Genomic DNA, 12,500 nt, shown 5'->3' on the forward strand with positions numbered 1-12,500 from the left:
CCAGTTCTGCGTATACTAAGCATTATGGAAATCTCCTGGACTGGGAGACGAGCCGGTGCACTGGATCCAGGGAGAGCCGTTGCCTCAAATCCCAGTTACAAGTAGAAAAACAATTCTTCCACGTGTTCTTATTTATTATTCTTTCAGTCTATGTGTAGTTTTTCTGTGTGAGTTGATTTCTGTATGTAGATTTGTGTTTAATTGTGTATGTAACTTTGTGTTTATTTATGTATGTAGATTTGTGTATATTTGTGTATGTAGATTTGTGTATGTAGATTTGTGTTTATTTGTGTATGTAGATTTGTGTATATTTGTATATGTAAATTTGTGTTTATTTGTGTATGTAAATTTGTTTTTATTTGTGTATGTAACTTTGTGTTTATTTGTGTATGTAGATTTGTGTATATTTGTGTATGTAGATTTGTGTTTATTTGTGTATGTAGATTTGTGTATATTTGTGTATGTAGATTTGTTTATTTGTGTATGTAGATTTGTGTTTATTTGTGTAAGTAAATTTGTGTTTATTTGTGTATGTAACTTTGTGTTTATTTATGTATGTAGATTTGTGTATATTTGTGTATGTAGATTTGTGTATATTTGTGTATGTAGATTTGTGTATATTTGTGTATGTAACTTTGAGTTTATTTGTGTATGTAACTTTGTGTAAATTTTGTGTATGTAGATTTGTGTATATTTGTGTATGTAAATTTCTGTTTATTTGTGTATGTAAATTTGTGTTTATTTGTGTATGTAGATTTGTGTATGTAGATTTGTGTATATTTGTGTATGTAGATTTGTGTTTATTTGTGTATGTAAATTTGTGTTTATTTGTGTATGTAACTTTGTGTTTATTTGTGTATGTAACTTTGTGTTTATTTGTGTTTGTAGATTTGTGTTTTATTTGTGTATGTAAATTTGTGTTCATTTTTGTAAGACAGTTTGTGTTCCTTAAAAGTTGTATGTTTTCCTTTTAACATTGTAGTTAATAAGTGATAATTTACCGCGAATACAATCATTCTAAGAGGAAATATATTCTTATGCACTCTTATTTTAGTCTGTATGTAGTTTTTCTGTGTGAGTTTATTTGTATTTGTAAATTTGTGTTTTTGTAAGTCAGTTTGTGCTCCTTAAAAGTTGTATGTTTTCTTTTTAACATTGTAATTAATAAGTAATAATTTAACGCTTATTTAACAAATCTAAAGAGGAAAGTGTGATAATTTCAGTTTCTATAGCCTTCAATGGTGATATTAATGATTAAAAACTATACTTAAACTATATGTCATGTTTGAGAAGGTAACAAAAACATATACACCAATTACTCGTGTATTGCAAATGGCAAATCTAATAGGGAAAAAAAATAATAAATGGCACGAGAGGAAACACTTCCAATGATTTGCTCACAGTATGATTAACATAAGGCCATGCCTTAAAAAAATAAAAGATTTTTAAACTATCAAAATAATATAACACGAAATGATAAACTATCAAAATAAAATAACGTGAAGTAACATGAAGCCAAAACCATGACTTAAAAAAAAAGAAAAAAAACATGAAAAAAATAAATATAAAAAAAAAAATTCTGGAGCTCCAGCCCATCCTCAGTCGTTCATGGAATCTTGGCAAGTAAAAGGCACATTACTGTAATCGCTGAACTGCCGCCAGATTTGCTTAGGTGTAACATAACCATGATGCCCTTGTTCGTCCCCTGCAAATCCTGAATGTGGGTGAACACATCGAGCTCCAGGACCCAACATTGCACTGACGGGACAAATTTGGGATGTTCGTGAAACACGAGAGTACAACATTTGTCTACATGTTCTTAGTTACGGAACGACATCTTTGCCGTACAAAAGAACACTGAGCATAACTTCTTAGTCTATTACTAAATGGCTAAAACAAAACCTTGGTCATGATATATAACCCAGCCCCAATCCTGAATGTGGGTGAACACATCAAGCTCCAGGAGCCAACATTGCACTGACGGGACAATTTTGGGATGTTCGTGAAACACGAGAGTACAAGATTTGCCTACATGTCCTTACAGTGTACGGAACGGCATCTTTACCGTACAAAAGAACACTGAGCTCAACTTTGAACACTGTGCTTAACTCCTTAGTCTATTACTAAATGGCTAAAACAAAACCTTGGTCATGATATATAATCCAGCCCCAGCCCCCTGCAAGACAGTCTGAAAAGAACGAATGTTGTCTACAGTTACCAATGACCCATTTGAGAATACCCCAGAAACTACATCGGGGTGACCACCACGTCGCTCTATGAATGCCTCTCCTGACACATGCAAGGTGCTATTAAGGCATATTGCCAAAAATCACCATAATACATTCATTTCGCGAAACACATTGTGAAAAATACCGAAATCAAAAGCAGTGCCCTTTACAGCAGGAAGCTCAGATTTTGGGAGCCCTATTGATCCAACAAGAGAAATCTGTCTTCAGCCTCACGCAGGCAATGTTTCTCCTTCCTACCTACAGGAGAAGCATCACTACAATTCACCATACTGATCAAGAGAACACTGATGATGACATCATCAATGAGCAGCATAGCAGCTTACCTCAAATGGAGCCTCTCCAGCGAGTACCACGGCCAATCAGAAAACTGATTCCTGTAACTGAGAATCTCAGACTCGTGACTCACTCATGACCTAATCACATGACTCAGAACTCGGCCCAGAGTGCACCACCACCTATCATAGCTACTAACTGCTGTGGCCTGATTGGTAACGTCTCTGCCTGGTGTTTGCCAGTCGGGGGTTCGAGTCCCGCTTAGACTCGTTAGTGCCATTAGTGTCTGCAACCTTACCATCCTTGTGAGCGAAGGTTGGTGGGTTTGGGGGAGCCTATAGGTCTATCTACTGAGTCATCAGCAGCCACTGCCTGGCCCTCCCTGGTCCTAGCTTGGGTGGAGAGGAGGCTTGGGCGCTGATCATATAATATATGGTTACTCTCTAGGGTATTGTCCTGATTGCCAGGGCAATGTCACTGTCCCTTGCCTCTGCCATTCATGAGCGACCTTTTAACCTTTAAACCTTTAAGGGTATTCCCAAGCAATGGGACTTTGACACCCAGAATAAGATCTACCCGGATTCATATAAATACAACCATAAAGCCCTCATTTATCACTTATACTTCAAGCCTGATCATGAGCAGAGATATTTTGCTGCTCGAAACGTTGCTAATGGACCCCACTCCCGGAAACTACAAAGAAAGGTAGATCACAATTTGAACGGCCTTCGACTCAGTACCTTAACCTATGTCTTAATGCACTTTTTGGAGGTAAAATCATTGATTCATTTTCTGATGAATGTTTATATTATCTCTAAGAATGATAATAGTAGTTATTGGAAAATTACTGTGTTGCTATGAATAAGAAAAAAATATATCAATAGAAAAGGTGTTCAATAAATTTTTGCCACAGAGGCAGCCATTAGCTTCAATCAAACTTTCATGAAAGAGGGTCTCCTACCGAATTATTATTATTATTATTATTATTATTATTATTATTATTATTATTATTATTATTATCCACTTACTACTATATTACATAATATATATCATATTTAACCCAATTATGGATATTTACGCCTACATACAATAATTTCTTTAAAATTTACCTTATATGTCATTTCTATCCTGTATGTGTATAGGCTTTAGGACATACTTCATTAAAATAGCCAAGTACTTTTTTTTTTTATAAATATGACCTGGATAACTTTTTTGCAAGACTTGTTCCAAAAGATCACGTAGTTATAATGAACCTGGCCTACTCAAAGAGTGATGTAATTATAGATTAATAAGTAAATAGACCTGATTTTTTTCCCTCTTTAAGAACAAAAGGACACTCCCATCAATTCTCTTCTTAGGCCTAACGATGTCAAGCTTTATGCTTATGCTATAATTCATATGGAGCCTAAAAAAAAAAAAAAAAAAAAACTAGTAACGAGGTGTTTAGTTATCGTTACGTCATCGGATTTTTCAGATTTATGGAAGAGGTGAAAACTGTCGTAGATCGACCGTGAGTGGATCCATAATTACTTATATTTTCCATTTCTATTCTAGTCTTGATGAACCTCAGTCTGTAATAACTATAACTATAACTATAACTATAACTATAACTATAACTATAACTATAACTATAACTATAACTATAACTATAACTATAATTATAATTATAATTATAATTATAATTATAATTATAATTATAATTATAATTATAATTATAATTATAATTATAATTATAATTATAATTATAATCATAATCATAATCATAATCATAATTATAATTATAATTATAATTATAATTATAATTATAATTATAATTATAATTATAATTATAATCATAATCATAATCATAATTATAATTATAATTATAATTATAATTATAATTTTGATTTTAATTTTAATTTTAATTTTAATTATAATTATAATTATAATTATAATTATAATTATAATTATAATAATAATCATTATTGTTATTATAGTTATAGTTATAGTTATAGTTATAGTTATAATAATAATAATAATAATAATAATAATAATAATAATAATAATAAATGATAAATAATAAATAATAATGATAATAATAATAATGATAATAATTATTATTATTATTATTATTATTATTATTATTATTATTATTACTTATACAGAAGAAAACTCCTTTCGTATATGAATTTTGTATTTACACAACTACATTACTAAAAACGTTTCTTGCTTCATAAATCAATAATTCGAAATATTTTTTGGGAACATTCTATCTTCAGTCCTTGATAGAAATTCTCACAAATACTAGTTCATTTATAATAAATGTTCGCGTATTATTTGCAAGAACTCCGAAAGGAATTCAACCCTATTCGAAATACAGCAGTGGCCTCATTTGAAATATGAATGCATTAAGGTTGTTGGTAGTAGTAGAGAAACATTTGAAAATGTTCAGCTGTAATCCAACTCGGATAATTCTCTTCAATTGTGGGAGCTTCAAAATCTGATTGATGACACAAATCACCATTTAGATCTGTCTCTGTGTTAATTGAAGTGATTGGGCTCGCATATAAACCTCTTGTTTCAATGATTTTGCTTAAAAAACAATGCTTGTCAATTGAAAATCATTTCTTCTTAACTAACAGGGTTAACTATTATTATTATTATTATTATTATTATTATTATTATTATTATTATTATTATTATTATTATTACTAGCCAAGCTACAACCCTAGTTGGAAAAGCAAGATGCTATAAGCCCAAGGGCTCCAATAGGGAAAAATTACTCAGTGAGGAAAGGAAATAAGGAAATAAACAAATGATGAGAATAAATTAACAATAAATCATTCTAAAAAAAGTAACGTCAAAACAGATATGTCCTATATAAACTATTAACAACTTCAAAAACAGTTATATCATTTAAAAACTATAAAAAGATTCATGTCAGCCTGGTCAACATGAAAACATTTGCTCCAGCTTTGAACTTTTGAAGTTCTACTGATTCAACTGTACTGTAAGGGTTGGTTCAGTGGCTACTTTCCTCTTAGTAAGGGTAAAAGAGACTCTTTAGTTATGTTAAGCAGCGCTTCTAGGAGGACACTAAAAAATCAAACCATTGTTCTCTAGTCTTGCTTAGTTCCATAGCCTCTGTATCATAGTCTTTTACTGTCTTGGGGTGTTCTCGTGCTTGATGGTACACTTTGGCGGACTTTTCTATTCATTTCCTTATTTCCCTTCCTCACTGGGCTATTTTCCTTATTGGAGCCCGTATATCACCCTTATATCAGCCATTAGTTGATAGTAATGGTAATTTTGATGATAATGGTAATGATAATGATAATGATAATAATAACGGTAATGATAATAATAATGACAATGATAATGATAATGATGATGATAAAAAATAGGTTAAAACTGTCATGAATAAGGTGCCTTTAAGGAACTTGGGTTGAAGTCAGGTCATCTGTAACTGAGCTCATAGGTATCATTATTAATCATCATCATTATATATTGAAAATGTGTTTGATTGGGTCAGTGGCCCTGATGCTTCTCAAAAAAAAAAAAAAAAAAAAAAAAAAAAAAAAAATCCCACAAGATCCTTCTTCAAATATAGAATCCTTAGAATCCTATATAATCCTTATCCTCCCTAACAGGGTCCTCCTAAATCTCTTCACTCGTCTCCACATGCCTATACCATGTACATCTTGTTTCTTTTATATTAGTTATATTTACAACACCAGCACTTAAAGGTTTAAAGATCACTCATGAATGGCAGAGGCAAGTGACAGTGACATTGCCCTAGCAATCAGGACAATGCCCTAGAGACTGACCATATATGATCAGCGCCCAAGCCTCCTCTCCACCCAAACTAGGACCAGGTAGGGCCAGGGAGTGGCTGCTGAGAACTCAGCAGATAGACCTATAGGCTCCCCCAAACCCCCCAACCTTAGCTCACAAGGATGGTAAAGTTGCAGACACTAATGGCACTAACGAGTCTGAGCGGGACTCGAACCCCCGACTGGCAAACACCAGGCAGAGACGTTACCAATCAGGCCACAGCAACTAATCTATTCCTTTGTCGGCCTTTCACTTCGGGAAATTCCATAGTCCTAGAAATAATAATTTCATTCCGCATCTGCTCATTTACCTTCTCCCTTCTTAATCTTCTATATCTATACTACCAGCATCAATGACTGATTATAGTAAAATAAATTTGTTTTTACAGTTAATTGTCCTCCAATGTCACCTCCATATATTTTAACCAAGAAGATATCAGCTAATTTTTCACCTCAGCTTCACTCCCTCTTTCCTAGATTAAACTTGATTGCATGTAATTGAAGGCTCAATTTCTCTCACATACATCTCCATAACTCCCCATTAAATAGATTTCTGTCACTCTCTCACCCTTCTATACAATCCATCTTCAGTTTCTTCTGTAATCACCAGACCATGTACATATAACAATTGCAATTGGGTGGGGGAAAGGTCCAATAAATAGGAAAATATCATCGAAATAGGTAAATATCCTCGTGCTTTGTATTATATATAGTCGGGAATTGTGAAGGTCGTTTAGTCTACAAGGAATCGATGAGAGATTATTATGTAGTGTGAAAGCCACACTAATCATGTTTGTTATATCTTTTTTTTTCTTTTTTCTTTTTTTTTCTTTTTTTTCTTTTTTTTTTAGGATTGTGCGTGAATCTGGTATCAATTGCATAAAATGTAATATTTTCTGTAGTGTTTCGTAAAAAAAAAAAAAATAATAATACTGTTCCAAAAATGGGTATAAATGTATATAGTAGAGCAAATAAATAAATAAAAATAAAAATAAAAATACTGTTCCAGAAATGGGTAAGTATAAATATATATGATAGAGCAGAGATGTTGGTAAAGACAGAAAAATTCAATTTAAAATTTAGGAAAATGTCAATGTCACTATTATGATTTTAACGCTTAAACTAACTATGAATTGATAGAATATTTTAAGGCGATTTTCAGATGATTAATCTTGAAATTGCTTTAGATTTACGACTCACATTCTTTTGGCATTAAATTATAAAACAATCGTAAGGATAAAATTTCCTTTTAATAAATGATACTGCTAACTTTACCTACCCATCACCTTTGAAGTGTCGTTTAGAGGTTAAGAGGCCGCTCATGAATGGCAGAGGCAAGGGATCAGTGACATTGCCCTATCGAGCAGGACAATGCCCTAGAGACTGACCATATATACATATGATCAGCGCCCAAGCCACCTCTCCACTCAAGATAGGACCAAGAAGGGCCAGGCAATGCTGATGACTCAGAAGATAGACCTATAGGCACCCACGAACTCCCTTAGCTCGCAAGGATGGTGAGATTGCAGCAACCAAAGAAACTGGAGTTTAGGCGGGATTCGAACCCCAGTCTGGCGATTACCAGTCAGGGACGTTACCACATGCGTGTATATGTGTATATATATATATATATATATATATATATATATATACAGTATATATATATATATATATATATATATATATATATATATATATATATATATATATATATATATATAGATATATATATATATATAAATATATATATATATAAATATATATACAGTATATATATATATATATATATATATATATATATATACATATATGTATATATATAAATATATATATATATATATATATATATATATATATATATTTATATATATATATATATATATATATATATATATATATATATATATATATATACACAAGACAAGATTATACATCCAGTCACATTATGTGTCACATACTGGTCACTACTTTGTATCAAATAGTATTTTGGATTGAAATTCTGTACATATAGAAAAAATCCAACTCTTGGAAAATAGTGCAGTTCTGTTATGAATTCCAATTAAAAACCTTAACTGGAAAAAATATAATGAGAAAAAGCCAATAAACAAATAGATTTTGATTATCCTCACACGGACGAAAATAAATCAACGGTAAGGAAGAGGCAGAAAATCTTTGTTCCAAGGTGATTAAATTCCTTGGTAAAAATAGCGTGTCGAGGGTCCTTGATATCGAAGAGATTAAATCATGTAATATGAAGGAGGTTCTTTTATATGCTAATTAGTTCGATTGACAAAAGTGTCATTCAGTGATATTAACTGAATAAGATAACAAATTTGATGAAATTGAAAGGAAATAATTAAAGATTAAGTTTTTCGTTTACTTAAAAAGACAAAAGTTAATAAGCAATACTGATTTGCATGTAAAGAATATTATCATGTATATAAATAGAGAAAATGAGAATCAAGTTACAAAAGTGATATGTGAAAAAAATATGATCATATATATGAAAAAATAGAAAAGAGGGTTGATTTATAACGTAAATATAGAATAAAAAATATACTTAAATTCCAAAATCGATACGAAAAATTATAACCATATATCAAAAATAAAAAATAAAAATTAATTTTCATTTTTCTTTTATAGAAGAAAAATAAAAAAAATAACATTAATTCCTTTTATTTCTTTTATAGAATAGCGAATGATTTACTAAATATCAAAATAATATTGAAGTTTACAACTGCTCTGAAAGAAATTGCCACTTCAAAGACCAACATGTTCACTAACAATGAAGAATAGTAGGGAGTTCCCCATCCGAAGTGAGAGAAGAGTCATTCAGACTTCTGTGAAAAACAACACTTGTAGAAGCTCATGGTTGAGGAACCCTCTGGGAAACTGCTCACTTTAACCATTCAGAAAACTGGGAAGGGTTTTATATATATATATATATATATATATATATATATATACATATATATACATATATATATATATATATATATATATATATATATAGATATATATATATATATATATATATATATATATATATGCATATATATATATATATACATATATATATATAAATATATATATACATATATATATATATATATATATATATATATATATATATATATATTATATATATATATATATATATATATATATATATATACATATAGACACACCACCCCCCCCACACACACACATATATATATAAATATATATATATATATATATATATATATATATATATATATATATAAATTGATGCAAAGGGTCTAGGTTAGGTTTAGCTAGTCGTCTCTATCTTGAGCTTTTAATTCAACACTTCTTCATTCATCATCTACTTCACACTTCATAGTCCTCAGCCATGTAAGCCTGTGACTTCTAACTCTTCTAGTGCCTTGAGGAGCCCAGCTAAACGTTTGGTGAACTAATCTCTCTCGGGGAAGGCAAAGAGCATGCTCAAACCATCTCTGTCTACCCCTTATCATAATTTCATCCACATATTGTACTCCAGTAATATCTCTTATAGCTTAATTTCTAATACTGTCCTGCCATTTAACTCCTAATATCCTTCTCAGGGTTTTGTTCTCAAGTCTATCAAATCTATTGGAGATACATACCATGACTCATGTCTATACTAAACTAATAAATAGTCTGATTTTCATATGTAATTTCAGGCGATTTGATCTCAGAATTTTACTCAACCTAGCCATTGTCAGACTTGCTTCTTTCAATCTTTTGCTAAACTAATTCTAAAGACTCTGTGTTGGAGGTCATAGTTCCTAGATACTTAAATGGTCCTACCTCCTTAATCCTTTCTCCTTCCAATGATAGTTCATCTCCCATTGTATATTCCGTTCTCATCATCTCTGTCTTTCTTCTATTTATCTTGAGCCCAATCTGGTAATAAAGTATAGCAAGTCCTTGGTGATCTGCTAATAAGGACAGCATCCATCAGCATACTTTAGGTCTGCTAATTTCCTATTACTAATCCAGTCCACTCCTCCACCATCTCCGACTGTTCTACTATTTACAAAATCCATGAGGAGGATAAACAGAATAGGTGACAACACATTTCCTTGGAGTACTCCACTGTTCACTGGAATTTCGTTTGATAGGACTCCATTAACATTAACTTTGCACTTACTATGCTCATGAACAAACTTAATCAAATTCTCATATTTAAGATGAATTCCATAATAACGCAGGACTCTCCACAAGGTTGGCCGGTGCACACTATCAAACGCTTTTTCATAGTCCACAAATGCTATATACTAGATTCTACGACCAAAGTACGCATGGAAATAATTAGCATATGTAAAGTTCCTACATAAGCGTTTGTAAAGGAAAAAGTTATCTTGAAGAAAAGTAGGTACGCAAAAGTTCATACGCTAAAGTTCGTATGCAGCTGTTCGTATGGTATAAAGTACGCATTTAGAATTTTAATAAAGGTATAATGTCGTCTAGACAGAAATTCGCATGGAAGAAAAGGCGTATGAAGCTATTCGTATGCAAAAAGTTCGTGGCAAATGCAATTTAGGAATATAGTTCGTCTGACAGAAACACATATGTAAAAGATTTTAGTTGTAATGGTGTATTAGTAGTAGTAGAAGTAGTAGGAGTAGTAGTAGTAGTAGTATATTAATAATGTGAATGTTAAAATTAATACTAGTAATAGTAGTAGCAGCATATGGAGGGCAGTAGTGGTACACACCGGAGCACATAATTGAAATGTCTGAGGCTTTTATCCTGAAGTAGACTAGAAACGGATGGAATTGTTGTTATTGATATATATTCATATATATATATATATATATACACACACACACACACACATATATATATATATATATATATATATATATATATATATATATATATTTATATATATATATATATAAATATATATATATATATATATATATATATATATATATATATATATATATATATATATATATATATATACACATATAAATCTCAAAACATAAAAATTTCATCCGAACCTCGAATGAGTTATATATTCCACGTTGAACGCACCTGGATAAGTTCCGTCCAACACTGTTGAAGACGTGTCAGGAACAGAATGTCACATTCTAACGGGTTCAAACAAATGGAATTTGTTTGAGCAAGAAAAACATTTCTTCTTCTGATTTCGCAAACAAAGGAGAATCGTGGTAAGTAGGAAAGTTTTCCAAAAGAAAAACTTGAGATTGCGCTCATATTCCGCTGCCGGATTATGAGTTTTCCAGAAAACTTAGCGAATCTCAGAGTCCTTGTATTGGAATTCTGATCTGGATGGGGAAAGGCGCCGTTTTATTATATCTTAGGAACTGATATTTCACGAATGTTATTTTATTTATTATTTTGATGTATTGGTTTAGAGGAAAATCTATAATTGTCAAGGAATTTATGAGTATTTTTCTGATTCAAAATATAGATAGATGATTATTTACAAATATCCAGAAACATTGGTTAAAAATATTAAATCTGACTAGAGTTAAAGAGATTGAAATAAATTCCACCTAAGAAAGTACAATTAATGTTGAGCTACATAATCAAATGACGAATGTTACACAAACAAATCATACCCTCAATTATTATGATTACGATTATGGTTATGAATATTATTATTATTATTATGATTAATATGATTATGATTATGATTATGAATATTATTATTATTATCCTCATCATCCTCATTCTTATTATTATTATTATTATTATTATTATTATTATTATTATTATTATTATTATTATTATCATTATTATTATTATTATTGATAAACAGTACAAATGAATCTTTATCAAGGAACTGCATACTGGAACAAGTGAATCTTCTCTCTGCTGAGTCCATCCTATAGATTATTCCTTTTGACCTGTAAGGCTTCAATACACTTGCCATTAACTGTTTATCTTTTAAATACTCTTGCTACAGAAGGTCCTTAGTTACTATAGCACACATACTCTTCATCCACAATTCCAGTACAATAGAATCTCCTTCATGTGACACATCGTACTAAAGGCGTCACAACTGTTTTTTCCTACATTTGTCCACATGCTAAAGGTAAAGTATAAGCGAATCCTTATCAAGGAACACTGAATACTTAAACAAGCGAGACCTCTTTTCTCAGCTGATTCCATATTGTAGATTATT

The sequence above is a fragment of the Palaemon carinicauda genome, chromosome 22 (genome assembly GCF_036898095.1).
Source record: "Palaemon carinicauda isolate YSFRI2023 chromosome 22, ASM3689809v2, whole genome shotgun sequence".
Taxonomy (NCBI): Eukaryota; Metazoa; Arthropoda; class Malacostraca; order Decapoda; family Palaemonidae; genus Palaemon; species Palaemon carinicauda.